Raw genomic sequence first — 20,272 nt, forward strand, 5'->3', positions numbered from 1 at the left:
ACAACTCATGGGGCCCCCGAGCAATAGGAAATTATGGGGACCCTGGGCAATTAGAAATTATGGGGCCACACAGTATACAATCACACAGGATACACAGACATGTTTCTATTGGCTGAGAAGGTACTGGAGAGGTGGGGCAGCTATAATCTCAGGATTTTTAGACCAAAAGGATGTCGGTAAGGGACATTTCAGAGACAGATATAAAAAAAAAACATAGATTCTTACATACTGTCCCTGGTTTTACTGAGGCTGGCAACCCTTATGGGGCCCCCTAGTGGCCTGGGGCCCTCGGGCAGTGCCCGAGTGGCCGAATGGTCAGTCCGCCCCTGTATGTATGTAATATACTTTGAGACGGTAATATCTGGGATTACACTCGGAATTGGATTTTTTTTATGAATTTTAGCACGTTATTATTATTATTATACAGGATTTATATTGCGCCAACAGTTTGTGCAGCACTTTACAATATTTATTTTGTTTTGTTTAATAATATTGTTATTGGTTGAACTAGATAGACTTGTGTCTTTTTTCAACCAGACTAAATATGTATGGGAATGTAGTTAATATAGGTAATATATTTTAAAATGATTATATCTGGGAATGCATTCTATTGGGCAGAATGTTCTTTTTTATGCTCAAAAGCTCCTCTCCTAAATGCGACGTTGGTGTTTTTTTTTTTTTTTCTCTGCCTCTAAGCTCCTGTAAATGCCTATAGTGTATACATAGGCTATCATGGAGGGGCATTTAGGGGAAGAGAAAAAAAAAAGTCTGTAAAAACAGTGTTTTTTAGCTCAACTACGCATGACAAAAAAAAAAAGCACATAAATGCATGCACGTGGAACCATACACAGAACGCCGGGATTGCGGTATAAATGGGCCCTTATCTGGAATGGTTTAAACAAATGCATGTCCTAGGAGTTTGAAAAAAAAAAAAAAGAAAAAGCAATTTTTTGAAAGCGTAAATATGCTGACTGCATGGAGGCTTCTCTGTACGTGGAAGAAAATATTTATCAAACACTGAGGGCCACACACAAACACACAACTTGTGATCAGGCTGGACATGTATATACAATCCTGGGGGAGATTCAGAATGCATTAAAGCAAGCTTTGTATTTACTGCAACCTCATCCTTTAAATAAAGGGGATTAAGAAAAGCTAATATTTAATTAAAAAATAGAATGTTGTCAGTGTCTCTTAGCTGGGATTAAGGTTTGGATGGAGAGCCAGTCCTGTTAAGTCTTGCAGATGGAGGGTTGAGGTCAGGTGTAACTATCTCTTGTGTTTGTACAAGGTGGTGAGGATGGCTTGGAGGGCGCCTGGGGATCAATCTATACAAACACACAGGTTATGTCTTCATGGAAGATACAAGTCTGCAAAGAGCTGCCACCTTTGTGCTGCCCTGAGAACCGTTGACAGTTTCTTCTTTCTCTTCCTCCTGTCTTTGACCTCACCTTCTTGTCCAACACATACACAAAAAAAAAAAAAGGATTGTACTGTACCCAGTTTAAGCTGGTCATACGCTATAAAATTTGATTGTATAAAAAAAATCAGTTTGTCTAAGGGCGGGTTCACACCAGAATGCGGTTCAGGAAAGGTGCGTTCTGTGCTTGTTTCCTGCGCCGCGTTCAAAACACAACTACCATTGCGGGTCAATACATTGATAACGGCACCTCAAATGCAGATGGGCACAAGATCGCATGGTACCACAGGACCAGGGTCGGGACAAGGGGTAGGCAGAAGGGGCAGCTGCCCTGGGAGCAATGGTTTATTGCAGGGATGGGGGTGCCCTGACCCTAGCCTTACGAGACCGGGGGGGGGGGCGCAATTTGTCATCTTTTCCCTGGGCACTGGATGACCTTGTCCCGTCACTGCTAGCAGTAATCACTGTGTTGTCCCGGCAGGGATTGGTCCCCCCCATCTCCCCCTCACCGGGAGGACACAATGAGGGCCATGAAAGGAAAATCCACTTTGCACTGCAATTACACTTGGAATTAAAGTAGATCCGAGGGGGACATGCAAGGAAAATAAAAAACAGCTTTTTAGTTTGCAAATGATTGGATGATAAAATCAGCAGAGCTTCCACTCATTTCAGATCTACCCCTTAAATTTAGAGCGACTGCACTTTAAAGTACACTTGCAGTGCAAAGTGGATTTTCCTCAACAGTCAGTGTTGATGGGGTTATCAAGCTATGGGCGGCACAGTGGGGTAGTGGGTGGCACTCTCACTTAGTAAGAAGTGTCACTGGTTCAAATCCCAACCATGACTCTACCTGCCTGAAGTTTGCATGTTCTCCCTGTGCCTGTGTGGGTTTCCTCCAGGTACTCCGGTTTCCTCCCACACTCCAAAGACATGCTAGTAGGTTAATTCGCTTCTGTCTAAATTGGCCCTAGTATATGAATGTGAGTAAAGCCCCGTACACACGAGAGGACTTATGTCCGACAGACCTCCAAAGGAGTTCCGCCGGAGTTCCGACGGAGTTCTGGCGGACTTTTCGACCGAACGGACTTGGACACACACCATCACACCAAACTCCGACGGAGTCGAACGTGATGACGTACGACTGGATTCGAATAAGGAAGTTCATAGCCAGTAGCCAATAGCTGCCCTAGCGTCGGTTTTAGTCCGTCGGAGTAGCATACACACGAGCGGATTTTTCGAAGGGGACCGGGTCCGGCGGAGTTCCGTCGGGAAAATTTGAAGCATGCTTCATTTCTAAAGTCCGTCAGACTTTTGCGAAGCTAAAGTCCGTTGCAGCCCACACACGATCGGATAGTCTGACGGACTCGGTCTGACGGACTTTGGATGTTGAAAAGTCCGCTCGTGTGTACGGGGCTTTTAGGGACATTAGGTTGTAAGCTCCTTGAGGGTAAGGACTGATGTGAATGTATATGTAAAGTGGAGTGTAAATTGACAGCACTATATAAGTACCTTAAATAATAATTATAATATTTTATTTCCTGCAAGTGGTCCTATGGTTGCAGAAAAGAAAATGGCTCCATCTGTGGCCAGATTTGGTTTTGTTAAATGTAAAGTCAATTTGTACAATTAGATTGTAGCGTATATGGCCATCTTAATGGTCACTATGACCATTAACTTTGATTTCATTATATCATTAGGCTGAATTTACATTGTGTGTGGCTGTGGCTCACAGCAGGGGTCCGAAGTTTTGTCTGAATTCAGACCTGAGATGGAACTAAAGATGCACAGGACCCTTCTGCAGGACCTTCTGTGCAATTCACTCCACAGCCACCCCTGAGATATGTGAACTGGCTCCATTGAGAGCCCATTACAGTCTCCTGTCATGCGAATTGGATGCGGAGAAAGCCTCATCCAATTCACATCAGTGTGAACCCAGCCTCAATGTGCAATTCGATTGAAACAATCTGCAAACAATTGAGTAGCTATGACTTCTCTTCTGGTCAATTGAGGGCAGGTTCACACCAGAGCAATGCAGTCTGCATTTCCTGGCTTGCAATTTTGGAGCTATTTCATTTGAATAGTCTGCAAATCACACTGAAACACATAAAACGTAGTGTATGGGTTAATTTTGAAAAACGCATTGCACCAAATCGCATGGGCCTTCGCAGTGCCGAGACAAGGTCATCCAGTGTCCAGGGCAAAGATGCCAAATTGTGCCCCCCCCCCAGTCCCATAAGGCTAGGGTCAGGGCACCCCCATCTCTGCAATAAACCATTGCGCCCAGGGCAGCTTTCCCTCCTGCCCACCCCTTGTCCTGGCCCTGACTGCTAGTGCATGGGTGCTCAACCTGTGGTCTTCCAGCTGTTGCAGAACTACAAGTCCCATGAGGCATTGCAAGCTGCTGACAGTTACAGGCCTGACTTCCAAGGACAGAGGCATGCTGGGACTTTCCACAATAGCTGGAGGGCCACAGGTTGAGCACCCACGTGCTAGTGGCTATTTTACCGCTAGCAATAATTGCATGTAAAATCCGACATGCTGGTTGTACCCAAGTTGATCGAACGACCGACTTGAGTACATTCAGCCTGCCCATATGTGGTTTAAATCTTGACCAGTCCCTGCAGAATTGGCCAAGATTCGAACCGTCGTATTGTCGGCTTAAGGCAGGTCTTACATTCTGCAATTTTCTTTTCTTCAAATATGTGTTGAAAGAAAGAAAATCACTAGATTCCCCACAAACACAGTCAGTGATGATGGGGGAATCCCTCCCGTGGGGATATTGTGTTTTGGAGAGATTTCCCAGCCATCAGAATATAATGCTATAGCCGCCAGCTATGATCATACTGAAAAAAACTGACAGACTGGTTTTACTGAAATCGATTGATAGATCAACTTCAGTGCAAGCAGCCTGTCCATAGATGGATTAAAAATTCTTTGGTTCCTGCTTAACCAACCAAATTTGGATTTGTTTATAACTGGCTTTAGGGAGATTGTACAATCAGGTTGTATAATGTATGGTCACCTTTATGCAGACTGAGAAGAGATGGGGATGCTGCAGGCAGACCCTTGTATTAGTGGATGGTAGATCTGAAACAGATTGTACAACCAGATTGTATAGTGTATGGCCAGCTTTGAATTTACAAAAAGTGAGTAATATGAGGACAACTCTAAACAATTAGCACTAAACCAGACAGGCCCTTGTACTACACAGATGATAATAGATGTAAAGAAGATTGTATAGTGTATGGCCAGCTTTAGGCTCCACGTTCCAAGAGGATGGCAGGACGAGGCTCATTAGTGACTTTGATTGAAGAAATCCCGGTACTTAGCAGCAAATCGCTGCATGCCCCAGACTGGGATCTGATCAATGGCCCTGGTTTCCTGCGCAGCCCCAAAGTTGAAGAAACTGGAGAAGTAGAGGGGATTGGAGTTTTTGTGTACTAGGCTCTCCTCTCCTTATAATCAGGAAAAGATGAACTTGATGAATTTAACCCTTCGTCTACCGGGCGTCCGGAAAGTACACGAGATGAAAGCACTTCCAGATGGGGAGCCTGCCAATCTGATTTCCCCAGAAAAAACAATCAGGTAAAATAGATACAGGTGTAAGATTTCACCGCGGGGTCACTCTCAGGTTTATGTCCAATCACTTTCCATTTCCTTCCCTTTGGATTAACTGACTTCCATGTTATCCCTGTAGTCTAAATTCCACAGCAGGCAAAAGGCTCAGCCCCCACCACCCCATGCAATGCTACCAGCTACACAATACAACCAACAAATAATACAACCACAACAATAATAATAATAATAATAATCATATCAACATTCATGATGACATCATAATCAGAGCTAAATGGTTTGATAGATTTGGAACAGATATTTAGTGGAAGCGATTTCTCAGACTTTAATCTGCCAACCTGAGGCTAGGCATCTCATTTGATCAATGGAGGAAATGAAAGACAGATGGAACCCTCTTATCTATATACAGCAGAACTTTTCTTCTGTGCTCTTACCTCAGCCGTTTCATCAGGCTCAACTCAGCTACAAATCTGTTTAGGTTCCAGCAAATTGTCGGATTACATTCCCATCGATTGGACGGTCAGGGGTATATCGCAGACAGGGGGCATGTGTATGGTGCCCAGTATGGCTGACGGCTCTATCGGTAATTTAAGTCGATTCTAGGATCACTACATACCTAGGGCTATTCATTCCTTGGCACTTTTTGTGTACAATTAGATTGTAAGCTCTAAAGAGTAGGTTCCTCTGAATCCTCCCCTATTGAATTGTATTGTAACGGTGCTGTCTGCCTTTATATTGTAAAGCGCTGCGCAAACTCTGGGCACTATATAAATCCTGTATAATAATAAGAAAAAACAAAGGAAAAACCAAAAACAAAACAAAACAAAACAAAGAAAAGGAAAACAATCGACTACTGTCCTGAAAGAAAAAAGGCAGAGTGGTCCATCGAGTCTGCTCGTTTTTTTTTTTTTTTTAATTCATGTTTTGCATTTTTTCGGTAACTTTTTTGTCTTTTTTTGCCTTTCATGATTGTCCCAAGCATTTTTGAAGTCATTTACTGTTGACTGACTTACTACCTCTGCTGGAAGTCTATTTCAAGCATCAACTACCCTTTTAGTAAAATAATACTTGCTAAGATTCGTTTTGGTGTGAACTAGGCCATTGGAACACATATAATCTATCGTTCGTGCGTTTTTGATGCAGAAAAAAAAAAGACACTGGACTGCAGCCAGCTTCACACGATTCAATTTGCCGCAACAATTGCGGAAAAACTACATTGTGTTTTAGGCTGGGTTCACACTGCTGCGGGGGGAGATCCGGATGTGATTCGCACAGCAAATCACATCCGATCTCCGTAGCACTGCGAGTTCAGCCATACAGATAGTATGGCTGAACTCGCAGCTGTCCCGCAGCAAACTCGCACAGGACCCTTTTTTGGGTCCGCAACGGAATCGGATCGCATGGGGGTTCACACCATGCGATCCGATTCCTGTGCGAGTCGGCAGATCGCACTGCGATATGCCGACGGATCTGGGGGTGTCATTAACATAACATTGACACCCCCAGCCGTCCGCATAGGGCAGTGTGAACTGCCGGCGGGAGGTGAGCGATGCGGGAAAACGCCGCGGATTCGCGGCGTTCCCGCATCGCAATAGTGTGAACCTAGCCTTAGGCGCACCCGAACCTGCATTTTGCGATTGTAGTGCGTTTTGAGATTGTGGGCGGAATGGCAGCGATTATGCCCCGATCCTCAAATGCCCAGGTGTGAATGGAGCCTTGGCAGAAAAAATAAAATGCGAAATGCCTTTAAAACAGGCTTTTTTTGTTAGCTGCAGTGTGCATGAGGTCTTGTCCTGTGTGTGAGGCCTAAAGGATATTGAAACATATTGTAGAGTACCATTTCTTAGAGGTGGTGGCTGAATTTGTTTTCTTCTTTTCAGGTTAAGAATATTTTTGCAAGCACAGAAAAAAAAATCCCGTTAATCAGGACAGAAATTCAGTATCCTTGCGATTTCATATGTATTGAATTGAAATCTACAACAAGCCTCCCAACTAGCTTCTGAGAACTACAAAACACCTCAACCCTAAGTAACAGAGATGAGAAGAGAGGGAGATGTTCTCTATTCTTGTGCTGGGGTGACAACCCTGCTCCTCCATTGACACAGTGCGGTCAACGAGCATAGCCACCTAAGGATAGGAAGCATGTTACTGGCAGGATCACCAGGGGAATAAAAAGAAAAAAAAAAGACAAAAAAAAAAGATTTACCTAGTAGGCTGAAATTTAAGATTTTTTTTTTTGTTCTTGGGTTTAGACAAACTTTAGTTATCTGCTGTATTCCGGTGCGGAAATGCAGCCTTGGCTAGAGGAGGAATAGAACTCACATACAAGGTCCTTCAGCGCTCACCTCTTGTTTCTCTTTTTAGGTTGTCCCTGGCTGCCCCCTCTGACATAGGAGAAGACAAGGAGAAAATGACAGGGAGGAAGCTGTAATTTCCTGGCCCCGGTCAGTGAAGTCTATAGCCCCTGGCCAGAGGGAGCAGCTTCCTGCAGCTGGACAGACAGGTGCATACCACTCAATGGCTTCTATTAGCCAGTCTCGGGCCACTGACTGCAGATAAAGTCTGTATTTCTTCTTCTAATACAATTCATAATAGAGGACAGCTGTCTATCAGACAATGGTGCAGGTAAGGAACCAGCCTTACAAACACTACTACCTTTGTATGCCTGTCTTTGTCTCCTGCCTTTGATGCAGCCCATGCATTAAGCGTAGATTGCCCATCTTTGTATGATAACACTGCAAGCTTGGCAATTTTCACATGAGGTGCTGCATAGCACCAGCTGAGGCTTGAAGTTCCATAGCACCATCTAGCGCTTATAATTCCATAGCACCAGCTGAGGCTTGAAGTTCTATAGCACCATCTAGCGCTTATAGTTCCATAGCACCAGCTGAGGCTTGTAGTCCCATAGTGACATCTAGCGCTTATAGTTCCATAGCACCATCTAACGCTTATAGTTCCATAGCACCATCTAACGCTTATAGTTCCATAGCACCAGCTGAGGCTTGTAGTTCCATAGCGCCATCTAGCGCTTATAGTTCCATAGCACCAGCTGAGGCTTCTAGTGCCATAGCGCCAGCTGAGGCTTCTAGTTCCATAGCGCCATCTAGCACTTATAGTTCCATAGCACCAGCTGAGGCTTGAAGTTCCATAGTGCCATCTAGCGCTTATAGTTCCATAGCACCAACTGAGGCTTGAAGTTCCATAGCACCAGCTAGAGCTTGTAGCTCCATAGCGCCAGCTGAGGCTTGTAGTTCCATAGCGACAGCTGAAGCTTGTAGTTCCATAGCACCAACTGAGGCTTGTAGTTCCATAGCACCATCTAGCGCTTATAGTTCCATAGCGCCATCTAGCGCTTATAGTTCCATAGCGCCAGCTGAGGCTTGTCGTTCCATAGCACCAACTGAGGCTTGTAGTTCCATAGCGCCATCTAGCGATTATAGTTCCATAGCTCCAGCTGAGGCTTGCAGTTCCATAGCGCCAGCTGCGGCTTGTAGTTCCATAGCACCATCTAGCGCTTGTAGTTCCATAGCACCATCTAGCGCTTGTAGTTCCATAGCGCCAGCTGAGGAAGCCTCAGTAGTTCCATAGCGCCATCTAGCGCTTATAGTTCCATAGAACCAGCTGAGGCTTCTAGTTCCATAGCACCAACTGAGGCTTGAAGTTCCATAGCACCATCTAGCGCTTGTAGTTCCATAGCACCATCTAGCGCTTGTAGTTCCATAGCGCCAGCTGAGGCTTGTAGTTCCATAGCGCCATCTAGCGCTTATAGTTCCATAGCACCAGCTGAGGCTTGTAGTTCCATAGCGCCATATAGCATTTATAGCTCCATAGCACCAGCTGAGGCTTGTAGTTCCATAGCACCAACTGAGGTTTGAAGTTCCATACCGCCATCTAGCGTTTATAGTTCCATAGCGCCAGCTGAGGCTTGTAGTTCCATAGCACCAACTAGCGCTTATAGTTCCATAGCACCAGCTGAGGCTTGTAGTTCCATAGCGTCATCTAGCTCTTATAGTTCCATAGCGCCAGCTGAGGCTTGTAGTTCCATAGCGCCAACTGAGGCTTGTAGTTCCATAGCACCAGCTGAGGTTTGAAGTTCCATAGCACCAACTAGCGCTTATAGTTCCATAGCACCAGCTGAGGCTTGTAGTTCCATAGCGCCATCTAGCGCTTATAGTTCCATAGCGCCAGCTGAGGCTTGTAGTTCCATAGCGCCAACTGAGGCTTGTAGTTCCATAGCACCAGCTGAGGTTTGAAGTTCCATAGCACCAGCTGAGTCTTGTAGTTCCATAGCACCAGCTGAGGTTCGACGTTTCATAGCACCATCTAGCACTTATAGTTCCATAGCAACAGTTGAGGCTTGTAGTTCCATAGCACCAACGGAGGCTTAAAGTTCCATAGCGCCATCTTGCGCTTATAGTTCCATAGCACCAGCTGAGGCTTGAAGTTTTATAGCGCCAGCTGAGGCTTGTAGTTCCATAGCACCAACTGAGGCTTGAAGTTCCATAGCGCCAGCTGAGGCTTGTAGTTCCATAGCGCCATCTAGCACTTATAGTTCCATAGCGCCAGCTGAGGCTTGTAGTTCCATAGCGCCATCTAGCACTTATAGTTCCATAGCAACAGCTGAGTCTTGTAGTTCCATAGCGCCAGCTGAGGCTTGACGTTCCATATCGCCATCTAGCACTTATAGTTCCATAGCAACAGCTGAGTCTTGTAGTTCCATAGCGCCAGCTGAGGCTTGTAGTTTCATAGCACCAACAGAGGCTTGAAGTTCTATAGCGCCATCTAGCGCTTGTAGTTCCATAGCGCCAGCTGAGGCTTGTAGTTTCATAGCACCAGCTGAGACTTGTAGTTTTATAGCGCCAGCGGAGGCTTGTAGTTTTATAGCGCCAGCTGAGGCTTGTAGTTCTATAGCATCAGGTAGAACTTGTAGTTCTATAACACCAGTTCTTTAACACTAGCTGGGACCAGCTAGTTCCATAGTCCCAGCTGGTACTAAAGAATTACAAGCCCCAGCTGATGTTATAGGACTATAAACCCCAGCTGGTGTTGTAGAACTACAAGTCCCAACATGTGTTTGAAAACTACAAGCCCCAGCTGGTGTTGTAGAACTTCAAATCCCGACGGGTGTTTCAAAACTACAAGCCCCAGCTGGTGTTGTAGATTGTAGAACTACAAGTCCCAACGGGTGTTTGAAAACTACAAGCCCCAGCTGGTATTGTAGAACTTCAAGTCCCAACGGTTGTTTGAAAACTACAAGCCCCAGCTGGTGCTGTAGAACTACATGTCTCAGCCGGTGCTATAGAACTACAAGCCCCAGCTCATGTGATGACACTACCTGCCTGGAGTTTGCATGTTCTCCCTGTGCCTGCGCAGGCTTCCCTTGGGTACTCCAGTTTACTCCCACACTCCAAACACATGCTGGCAGGTTAATTGACTCCTATCTAAACCGGCCCTAGTATGTGTGTGTATGAATGTAAGTTAGGGACCTAGATTTTAAGCTCCTTGAGGGCAGGGACTGATGTGAATATATAATATATATATAAGTTGTTGGTGCTATATAAGTACGTGTAATAAATAATATTACAAACCCCAACTGGTTGTAGGGAACTACAAGCCCCAGCATATAGCAATGCATGATTAGCTTTCCATAGAGTAGGAAATCATATGGTGCCATCCTACACACCAAACATTTGCAGATTTACTCTGCTCTTTAATAGAAATCACTCCTAGGAGTATACACTAAAATAAGCTCGGTATAGATCCAGGCCTTAGATTTCACTGCTGATTATGCACATGTCAAAATTTTACAACTAGGATTTGTGTAATGCTATACAACCCTGTCATACACACAAGAGATCTGACCTCATCAAAATACTATTTACCATCCTTATAAAATAGCAGCAGGCAACAGCTACTATCCCATGCTCCTTGTTATAGGTAGAAGTATGGCATATTATCAATAAAGAACCAAACAAAAAATGACACATTGCTGCCATGCCACAATAGCAGTTTTATTATACATAAGTAGCATAACAGGGAGGTGTGGATTTTACTTTAGGATGAATCAATGTACTAAGCATTTCACAGCTGTGTATGACTGCTTCTTCACTGTACAAGTGTAAGATAAAGCATTTAAAGTCACCATGAATGCACATCTCTAGTCTTATAAGGTGCATTATTACTTTCCAATTATCGAGGTGGACTTACTACAACATAAATAAATAGAGAATGCTTAATTTGTTCGTTTTTATTACTACTACTACTACTAATACAACCAATACAACCACCACCACCACTACTACTACTACTACTACTACTACTATACTCTTTAATTTTTTACAAATAGTTATAATTAATATTATAAGTATGAATATTATTATACTACTACCATCATTACTATTTTTTTCATCTATTATTATTATGAAATTTATAGAATGCTTATTTTGCAAAGTGTATGTGCACTTGGTTTTAGGGATATGATGAAGTTGGGATTGCTTATATATTTGATCATGTGCAAGGAAAGTATTATTATTATTATTATTATTATTATTACACATGATCAAATAGTGATTACAGCTTCATCATATCCCTAAAAACCAAATGCACATACACTTTGCAATATAAGCATTCTATAAATATGATAATAATATTAATACTCATAATAGTAATTCTAAAAATAATAAAAATAGAAAGCGTAATGATAGTAGTAGTAATAATAATAACGATCATAATATTAAAAATAATAATACCTTTAATATTAATTATAAATATTAATAATAATAAAAAGAGGAGTAGTAGTAGTGGTAGTAGTAATAATAAAATGAAAAAAAAATACTTATAATAATAATTATAACTAATACAAATAACAATAATAATAATAAGAGTAATAGTAGGTAGTAGGTAGTAGTAGCAGTAGCAGTAGTAGTAGTAATAATAAAAATAATTATACTTATAACGATCATAATATTAAAAATAATAATACCTTTAATATTAATTATAAATATTAATAATAATAAAAAGAGGAGTAATAGTAGTAGTAGTGATGGTAGTAGTAGTAGTAATAATAATAAAATTAAAAAGAAATACTTATAATAATAATTATAACTAATACAAATAACAATAATAATAATAATAATAATAATAATAAGAGTAATAGTAGTAGTAGGTAGTAGTAGTAGCAGTAGTAGGAATAATAATAAAAATACTAATACCTAAAATAATAATTATTAGTAATAATAATAACAATAATAATAATAATAAGAGTAATAGTAGTAGTAATAAAAATAATAATACTTATAATACTAATTATAATAATTATTATTATTATTATTATTATTAATAATAATAATAATAATAATAATAATAAAAGTAATAATAGTAGTAATAATAAGAAAAATAATAGTACTTATAATAATATTTATAAATTATAATAGGAGGAGTAAGAAGAGTAGTAGTAATAAAAATAATAATACCTTTAATAATAATTATAACTAATAATAACAGCAATAATAAAAATAATAAGAAGAAGAAGAGTGGTAGTAGTAGTAATAATACAATAATATTATTAATAGTCCTTGGATGATAGAAATTAACATACTTTCCACTTATTTGCTTAGTGAATACTCAGTGTGCAAAGTGACCAGACATTATTAGATGACCCTCACACAGTCAAGTCTTCCTTTCTAAGATAACAGCCATCAGTGTAGATTAGTATTAAATTAAATGTTATCCAAACCCCAAACCTTTTTTTGGTGTCTAGTTTTGAAGAGAGTGGGGAAGGATTACAACCCCTGTCAGGTTTTTATTGCTGTCTATTTCCCCACTAGATTTCCTTTCTCTAATTGTCCTGGTGGTCACTGTCAAGTAAAAATCCAACATTTAGAGTTGTAACCTGAACAAGAACAGAAGGAGGCTCTCTGAGTAGGGACACTTGTAACTACAGCCGAGGGAATATTTCCCTTACTTCCTGCAGTGTCTACAGGACAAAAATTGAAATTTGTCCAATGAGACACAGATGGCAAAAAATAACATAAAATGACAATGGATTCACGTCTCTTTCCCTGGGAAAAATACTTTAGATATACTTCTTATTATTATTATTATTATTATATGGGATATACTTTAAAACAAACTAGATTTTAGGCCCATCTACAGCAAACTTCCAAGCTGTGCTGATTCTTTGCAATTATTATTATTAATATGATTATTATTATTATACAGGATTTATATAGCGCCAACAGTTTGCACAGCGCCTTACAACATGAGGACTAACAGTACAGTTTCAATACAATTGAGTACAGGAGGGATCAGAGGACCCTGCACGTTCGAGCTTACAATCTAGGAATACTTCCTAACATTTCCTGATAAATTATCTCATAATAAATTATCTTAATTTTTTCCATCTTTAAATTAGCACTAATTATGTTGTACCCTGCAACCTTTAATTGTAAAAAGCAATTGATAGTAATGTTAGTTTCCACAATCATCATCTAATTGTACGATGCTCTTTCATCATACCCAGCCACACATCAGACGATGGATGGTAAGAATGGTGCAGCTGCTTGGTGATGTATGTTGGTTGTGATTGCCGTTGCTTCCATCGTGATCTGGCCTTTTCCTCTCGAATTTCTGATGGTGTACAGAAGGTCTATAAATTGTCAGTATTGCTGCTCTCCTGGGGGTGCAGTGTGAGTGCTCATGAATCACGCTATGTACATTGTCCCTATGGTGAAGGGATTGGAGATGTTCTCTCAGCAATCATCGCACACATTTTAGTTTTGGAAGAAATACAGGTGTCCTCGCCCTTCACCGCTTTCTTCTCCCTTCCAACCGTTCCCATGTGGGGACCTTATTACAAAAGTTAAGAGGCACGCTTCATTTATTCCACACAACCTTGCCTTTTGATTTAAAACCCCCCCAAAAATGGAAAATTCACTAAATCAGTTTTGTGGCTATGACAAGTTCTGAGACAGTACAGGTTTCCCAGATAGAAGAGGATGCTGAATCCCACCAGCTCCAGTTTTATCTATAGAGGAAGCTCCTGTCTGATTGTCAAGACATGGCCTGTCTGGACACAACTAGATCTCCCCGAGCCTAATCATTTCCACATTTTACACCTTAGCCTTCAGTTTCCAAAGAAGAAATGCCTCTGTCTTCTGAGTTAAAGCAGAGGGGGGATGTACTGAACATGAGTTTTACAGAAACTTCACCCAACTCCCTTAGAGCTTGCATTGACATATCAGCTAGCCTGTGTTATTAATGTTGTATGGGCTTTCCCAGAAACCTGTCAGACAATGTCACTGCAAGAGATACAAAGCAGAGATCCTTATAGGCATTATAGATATTTCTGGCTGACAACAGGACAATTAAATGCAGCCCTGCAAGCTAAGGGGGATAGGATGAACCGAATTCCTGTAGAAAATTAATGACAGGAACAGGGTTTGTGTAACCCTCTCATGATGGCACTCCTCCACCTTTTAACCTCTCCTGATCCACAGCACCAGCTTCAAATAATGATGGGCGATTTACTAGAGGAATAGGGACTGTTCACATACAAAAGTACATGTTCTATCTGCAAAGGGATTATTCAATCTCTGCATAAACTTCTTTAGATTAATTAAACTATCTAATATGAGGGAATGCCTAAACAATCCAATCAAACACATCCAGGTAGACAGGACTTTAGAGTACATAGCTGTTTGACAGATATAAAGGTGACATTACATCAGATCAATAGCAAGATTATCACCTTACAATATCAGACTTGGGACGCCTGCCTTTACACGAACATGAACTTTAATGGCATCCCAGTCTTAGTCCATAGGGTTAAATATTGAGTTGGCCCACCCTTTGCAGCTATAACAGCTTCAACTCTTCTGGGAAGGCTGTCCACAAGGTTTAGGAGTGTGTCTATGGGAATGTTTGACCATTCTTCTAGAGATGCATTGGTGAGGTCAGGCACTGATGTTGGACGAGAAGGCCTGGCTTACAGTCTCCACTCTAATTCAACCCAAAGGCGTTTTATCGGTGGAGGTCAGGACTCTGCAGGCCAGCCAAGTTCCTCCACCCCAAACTCACTCAGTCATGTCTTTATGGACCTTGATTTGTGCACTGGTCCAAATCATTTGGTGGGGGTGGGGGGTGGTTATGGCGTGGGGTTGTTTTTCAGGGGTTCTTAAGAGGGAACTCTTAAGGTGTTAGCATACAAGACATTTTGGACAATTTCATACTCCCAACTTTGTGATAACAGTTTGGGCATAACCCCTTCCTATTCCAACGTGACTGTGCACCAGTGCACAAAGCAAGGTCCATAAAGAAATGGATGATCGAGTTTGGGCTGGGGGAAATTGTAGCCTGCACAAAGTCCTGACCTCAACTCAACAGAACTCCTTTGGGATGAATTGGGCTCTATGTTGGCTCTTGGGCCAACAAAATGCCAGTTCACTTGAAAGATAAAAATGCTCATATAGAGCATTTTTGTGCAAAGTTTAGATGAATTTAGGAGAGTTTTGCATATTTTCTGCCTGTAAGCTCCAATCAGAAATGCAAACCAGAAGGTTTTCTTTTTCCTTTCTCTAAATATTAAGCTTAGAATGTACCTATAATCGTCCTAATGTGCACGGACGCATAAGATAAAATTGAGCTGCTTGTACAGGCAGAACACAAAACTCCTGTAGAAGCAATGATTTTTTTAACCAGTGTGCATGGAGCCCAGAGTGGAGACTGCGAACCAGTCCTTCTTGTCCAACATCAGTGCCTGACCTCACAAATGCGCTTCTGGAAGAATGGTCAAACATTCCCATAGACACACTCCTAAACCTTGTGGACAGCCTTCCGAGAAGAGTTATAGCTGCAAAGGGTGGGCCAACTCAATATTGAACCCTATGGACTAAGACTGGGATACCATTAAATTTCATGTGTGTGTAAAGGCAGGTGTCACAATACTTTTAGTAATAGAGTATATGTAGCACAAGGGCCTGCCTGATTGGATTGTTTAGGAAGGTCCTAATTTTACATAGCTTTGGTGAATCTAATGTTGAACACAGATTGTACTGCCTGTATGGTGAACCTAAGGGCTTGTTTACACTTTCTTTGACTTTAACACACATTAAAGCACCTACCGCTTTGACATGCTTTTTAGATGCTTTGGTGATGTATCAGTGATACTTTTTTGAAGCTTTAATGAAGCTTGGCTAATGCTCTATGTGTGTTGATTTTTTATTTATTTTAAAGGGCCCCAATAGATCCCCAGCTTATTAGTACCCTCGTTCAGCAGTCCCCCTGCTCAGTAGTACCCCCAGGTCTGCTAATGCCCCACCAAGTAGTTCCCCCCAGCTTTGCTTATCCCCCTGTTCAGTAGTAAATCCCAACTCTGCTGATCCCCAACTTAGTAGTGACCCCCAGCTCTGCTGATTCACTGGTTTTCTGATCCTCCTCTCTCTTCAGTCCCTGCTCTCCTGCTATATTGCTCCCATGGTGAGCACCATGTGTGACAACTGCTAGTTTCTGCTGCCCAACAATCTTCTGCCACTCAGTCCTCACTCTCCAGTCCCGTTCACTTTCCGCTTTAGTCTTCCCATGTTGCACACCATGTGTGCTGTCTGCTAGTTGCTCCACTACAGTCTGGACCCCGCTCACCTTCCTGTTTCTCCACATTACACACCAGATGTGATGTCTGATCCAGACACTTCTACAATATATACACATGAACCAGAAGTGACTGCTGATGACGTCTTTCCGGTTCCCAGTGCATCCTAGGATATCTCATACCTGCAAAACCTCCAAAACAAAGCGAAGTTAAAGCTGAATAAAAGCCTCTCAAAAGCTTCAGGTGTTGTAAGCAAGCTTTGTCGTAGACTTCTTTGCAGGCTTTGGAGATGCTTTGAAGCGCAAAGAAAGCCACATAGGGTATAATTTTTGAAGCAAAGCAAACATAACGTGTGAACAGGACTGTAAAGTGACCATTTTATTTTGTGACAGGTGTTGCGATTGGTATTCAAAGTGCTTGTCCAATGTCAAATTTTGAACCAAGTGTAAACGAGCCCTTAGTGAAAAAGATGAAACTGTGTTGATTTTAATCATCCACAGGCAAAAAATAATTTTTTTTTTAAATTTCCCTCTCACAGTGATGTGAACATTTACTTTCCTATGCAAATAATTTCTGTTCCTTTAAGATGGCCATACATGGATCAAGATTTAGCTTGTTCGATCCATGTGTGTCCACTGCAGTGGAACAGATGCCAATCTACCAATCGACTTCTGTTCAACCACCCTGTAGGATAAGTCCCGCTTGATCAACGCAGCAGGCAATAGGCCACAGCGCTGGTCTGTGTATTCTGACAGCAGGGGAGTATCTTCGCTGTCAGAACACAATAGCACAGCAGGGAGGATTCCCCCATCTACATCAAAAGGGTGGATGGGCGATACTGGTCAGATTTATTTTCTTTCAACCCACTGGTTGAACATATGTATAGCCAGCCTTAGTAAATAAACCTTGTTACATAATAGCATAATGAAAAGTTGCATGCTGTTTATTCATTCACTCTTTTGGTGATTTTATTATCCAAGCAATGTGCAATTTGATCAAAACAATTGAATCACAAACCATCTGAATAGCCATAACCTTCCAATGGATTCAGATCGGATTTGATTGGATTTGATCAAACTGAGTTGAACAGTCAGGGCAGAAAATTATAAATGGTTTTGCATCAATTGCCAATACTGATCTGATTTGGTCATACATTCAATTGTATTTCGATCAATTGGACTAGTTTGCATAGTGGAAATAGAAATGCAATCGATAACTTACAACTATATCTTCCAAGTATTGATCATTCCAATTCCACTTCCTTGTGGGTGGCATATCAACTGATTGAGTTGTTGACTATCGATTGATCTTTCTTGTAGGGAAAGATCTAGCAGAAAAGATGGGTGGCCAGCATCAACAGGTAAAGATAGTAATCTATGCACATAATTAGGTGTGTCCCCAAAAACATCAAAATAAATAACAAATTACAAAGGGGCTACAGCAGAGGGCATAAGCTATTGCTCCTACTAAAGAATAATCCAGCAACTTCAGGCATTCCTGCCCTTTTAATTACCTTCTAGTACCATGCAATAGAAATAAAGCTGTCTGTGCTCAGGTCCTAAATGGCCTTGTGTATACTGTATATATATATATATATATATATATATATATATATATATATATATATAAACCTAAATCCAGCAACACAAGTTCACATTGGCAAGATACATAATATATATAAATATAATAATAATATATAAAGTGCATTCATAAATTATTCAGACCCCCTTAAAGCGGAGTTCACACAAAAATGGAACTTCTGCTTTTCGGAAACCTTTCACATTTGGCACCTTTCAGTGGGGAGGGGGGGCATACCTATCTAATACTGGTATCCTGTCCCCCCCCCCCCCCCCGCTGTCTTCTGGGAGATGCACAGGTCTCAGGAGACAGCAGGGACCAGTGGGAACTCGTGAAGATGGCAGCAGCACCCGAGAGCCGAGGGACAGAGCGGCTTTGGGTGCTGACATTGTGGGCACCCTGGACAGGTAAGTGTCCATATTTAAAACTTTAAATTTTGCTTAAATGCCCCCCCCCCCCCCCCCCCATTTCTCTTGATTCTTTCTGAGATGTTTCTACACCTTGATTGGAGTCCACCTGTGGTAAATTATGTAAACTGATTAGACATGACTTGGAAAGACACACACCTCTCTATAAAAGGCCTCACAGCTGACAATGCATACTGCATCAGAGCAAAAGCCACGAGGGCAAAGGAACTGCCTGTAGAGCTCAGAGACAGGATTATTGCAAAGCATAGATTTGGGGAAGGCAACAAAAAAATTCTGTTGCACTGAAGGTTGGCAAAAACACAGTGGTCTCCATAATTCCCAAATGGAAGAAGTTTTGCACAACCAGGACTCTTCCAAGAGCTGGTTGCCTGGCTAAACCGAGCAACTGGAGGCGAAGGGCCTTAGTAAGAAAGGTGACTAAGAACCTGATAGTCATGCTCCAGAGATCCTGTGTGGAGATGGGACACAGACGGGACAAAGTTGCAAAAGGACAACCATCACTGCAACCCTCCACCGATCTGGGCTTTATAGCAGAGTGGCTAGATGGAAACCTCTTCTTAGTGCAAAACACATGGAAGCCTGCTTGGAGTTTACAGAAAAGCACCTGAAGGACAACAAGGACAAGATTCTCTGGTCTGATGAAACCAAAATTGAACTGTTTGGCCTCAATTTAAATGTTATATCTGGAGGAAACCAGGCACCACTCATCACCTGCCCAATTACCATCCCAGCAGTGAAGCATGGTGGTGGCAGCATTGTGCTGTGGGAGTATTTTTCAGCAGAAAGGACTGGAAGACTGGTGAGAGTTGAGGGAATGCTGAATATAGGAAAGTACAGAGAGATCCTCCTTGAAAATCTGTTCCACAGTACTCAGGACCCCAGACTGGGCCGACATGACAACAATCCTAAGCACACAGCCAAGACAACACAGAAGTGACTTAGGGACAACCCTGTGAATGTGCTAGAGTGGCTCAGCCAAAGCCCTGACCTAATGAACATCTCTGGAGAGACCTGAAGATGGCTGTCCACTGACAGTCCCCATCCAACCCGAATGAGCTTGAGAGGACTTGCAAAGAATAGTGGCAAAGAAATTCCGCAATCTAGGTCTGCAAAGCTTGTCACGTCATACCCAAAAAGACTCCAGGTTGTAATTTCTGCCAAAGATGCTTAAACAAAGTACTGAGTAAAGGGTCTGAATACTTAAGTACATGTGATATTTCAGTGTTTTCCTTTGTAATAAATTCACAGACATTTCTAAAATTCTGCTTTCACTTTGTCATTACGGGGTACTGGGTGTAGATTAATGAGAGAAAAAAATGAATTAACAACATTGAAAAAAGCAAAGGGGGTCTGAATACTTTATGAATGCACTGTAATGCCCTGTACACACAGTCGGACATTCCGACGACAACATTTTTCCTGATTTTTTTCCGACAGATTTTGGCCCAAACTTGTCTTGCATACACACGGTCGCATAAAGTTGACGGAAAATCTGATCGTTCAGAACGAGGTGACGTAAACCAAGTACGACGGGACTATAAAGAGGCCAGTAGCCAATAGCTTTCGTCTCGTAATTTATTCTGAGCATGCGTGTGCATGTGCGTCGAAATTGTATACACATGAACGGATTTTGTTGTCGTAAATTTTCATATCCAGATCTCAAACTTTGTGTGTCGGAAATTC

At 41.8% G+C, this 20,272-nt stretch overlaps 1 long non-coding RNA gene across 1 annotated transcript in view; it reads left to right on the forward strand.

Annotated features, from left to right (window-relative positions):
* The window catches only part of LOC143982963 (uncharacterized), a 73,721-nt gene that overhangs the window by 17,784 nt on the left and 35,665 nt on the right, over positions 1-20,272 (forward strand). The window contains exon 3 of the long non-coding RNA XR_013274546.1: positions 7,361-7,621. This is a non-coding gene — a long non-coding RNA (uncharacterized LOC143982963). The remainder of the gene's footprint in view (positions 1-7,360; positions 7,622-20,272) is intronic.

The sequence above is a fragment of the Lithobates pipiens genome, unplaced genomic scaffold (assembly GCF_037356315.1).
Source record: "Lithobates pipiens isolate NorthernLeopardFrog02 unplaced genomic scaffold, aLitPip1_a1.2 Scaffold_16, whole genome shotgun sequence".
Taxonomy (NCBI): domain Eukaryota; kingdom Metazoa; phylum Chordata; class Amphibia; order Anura; family Ranidae; genus Lithobates; species Lithobates pipiens.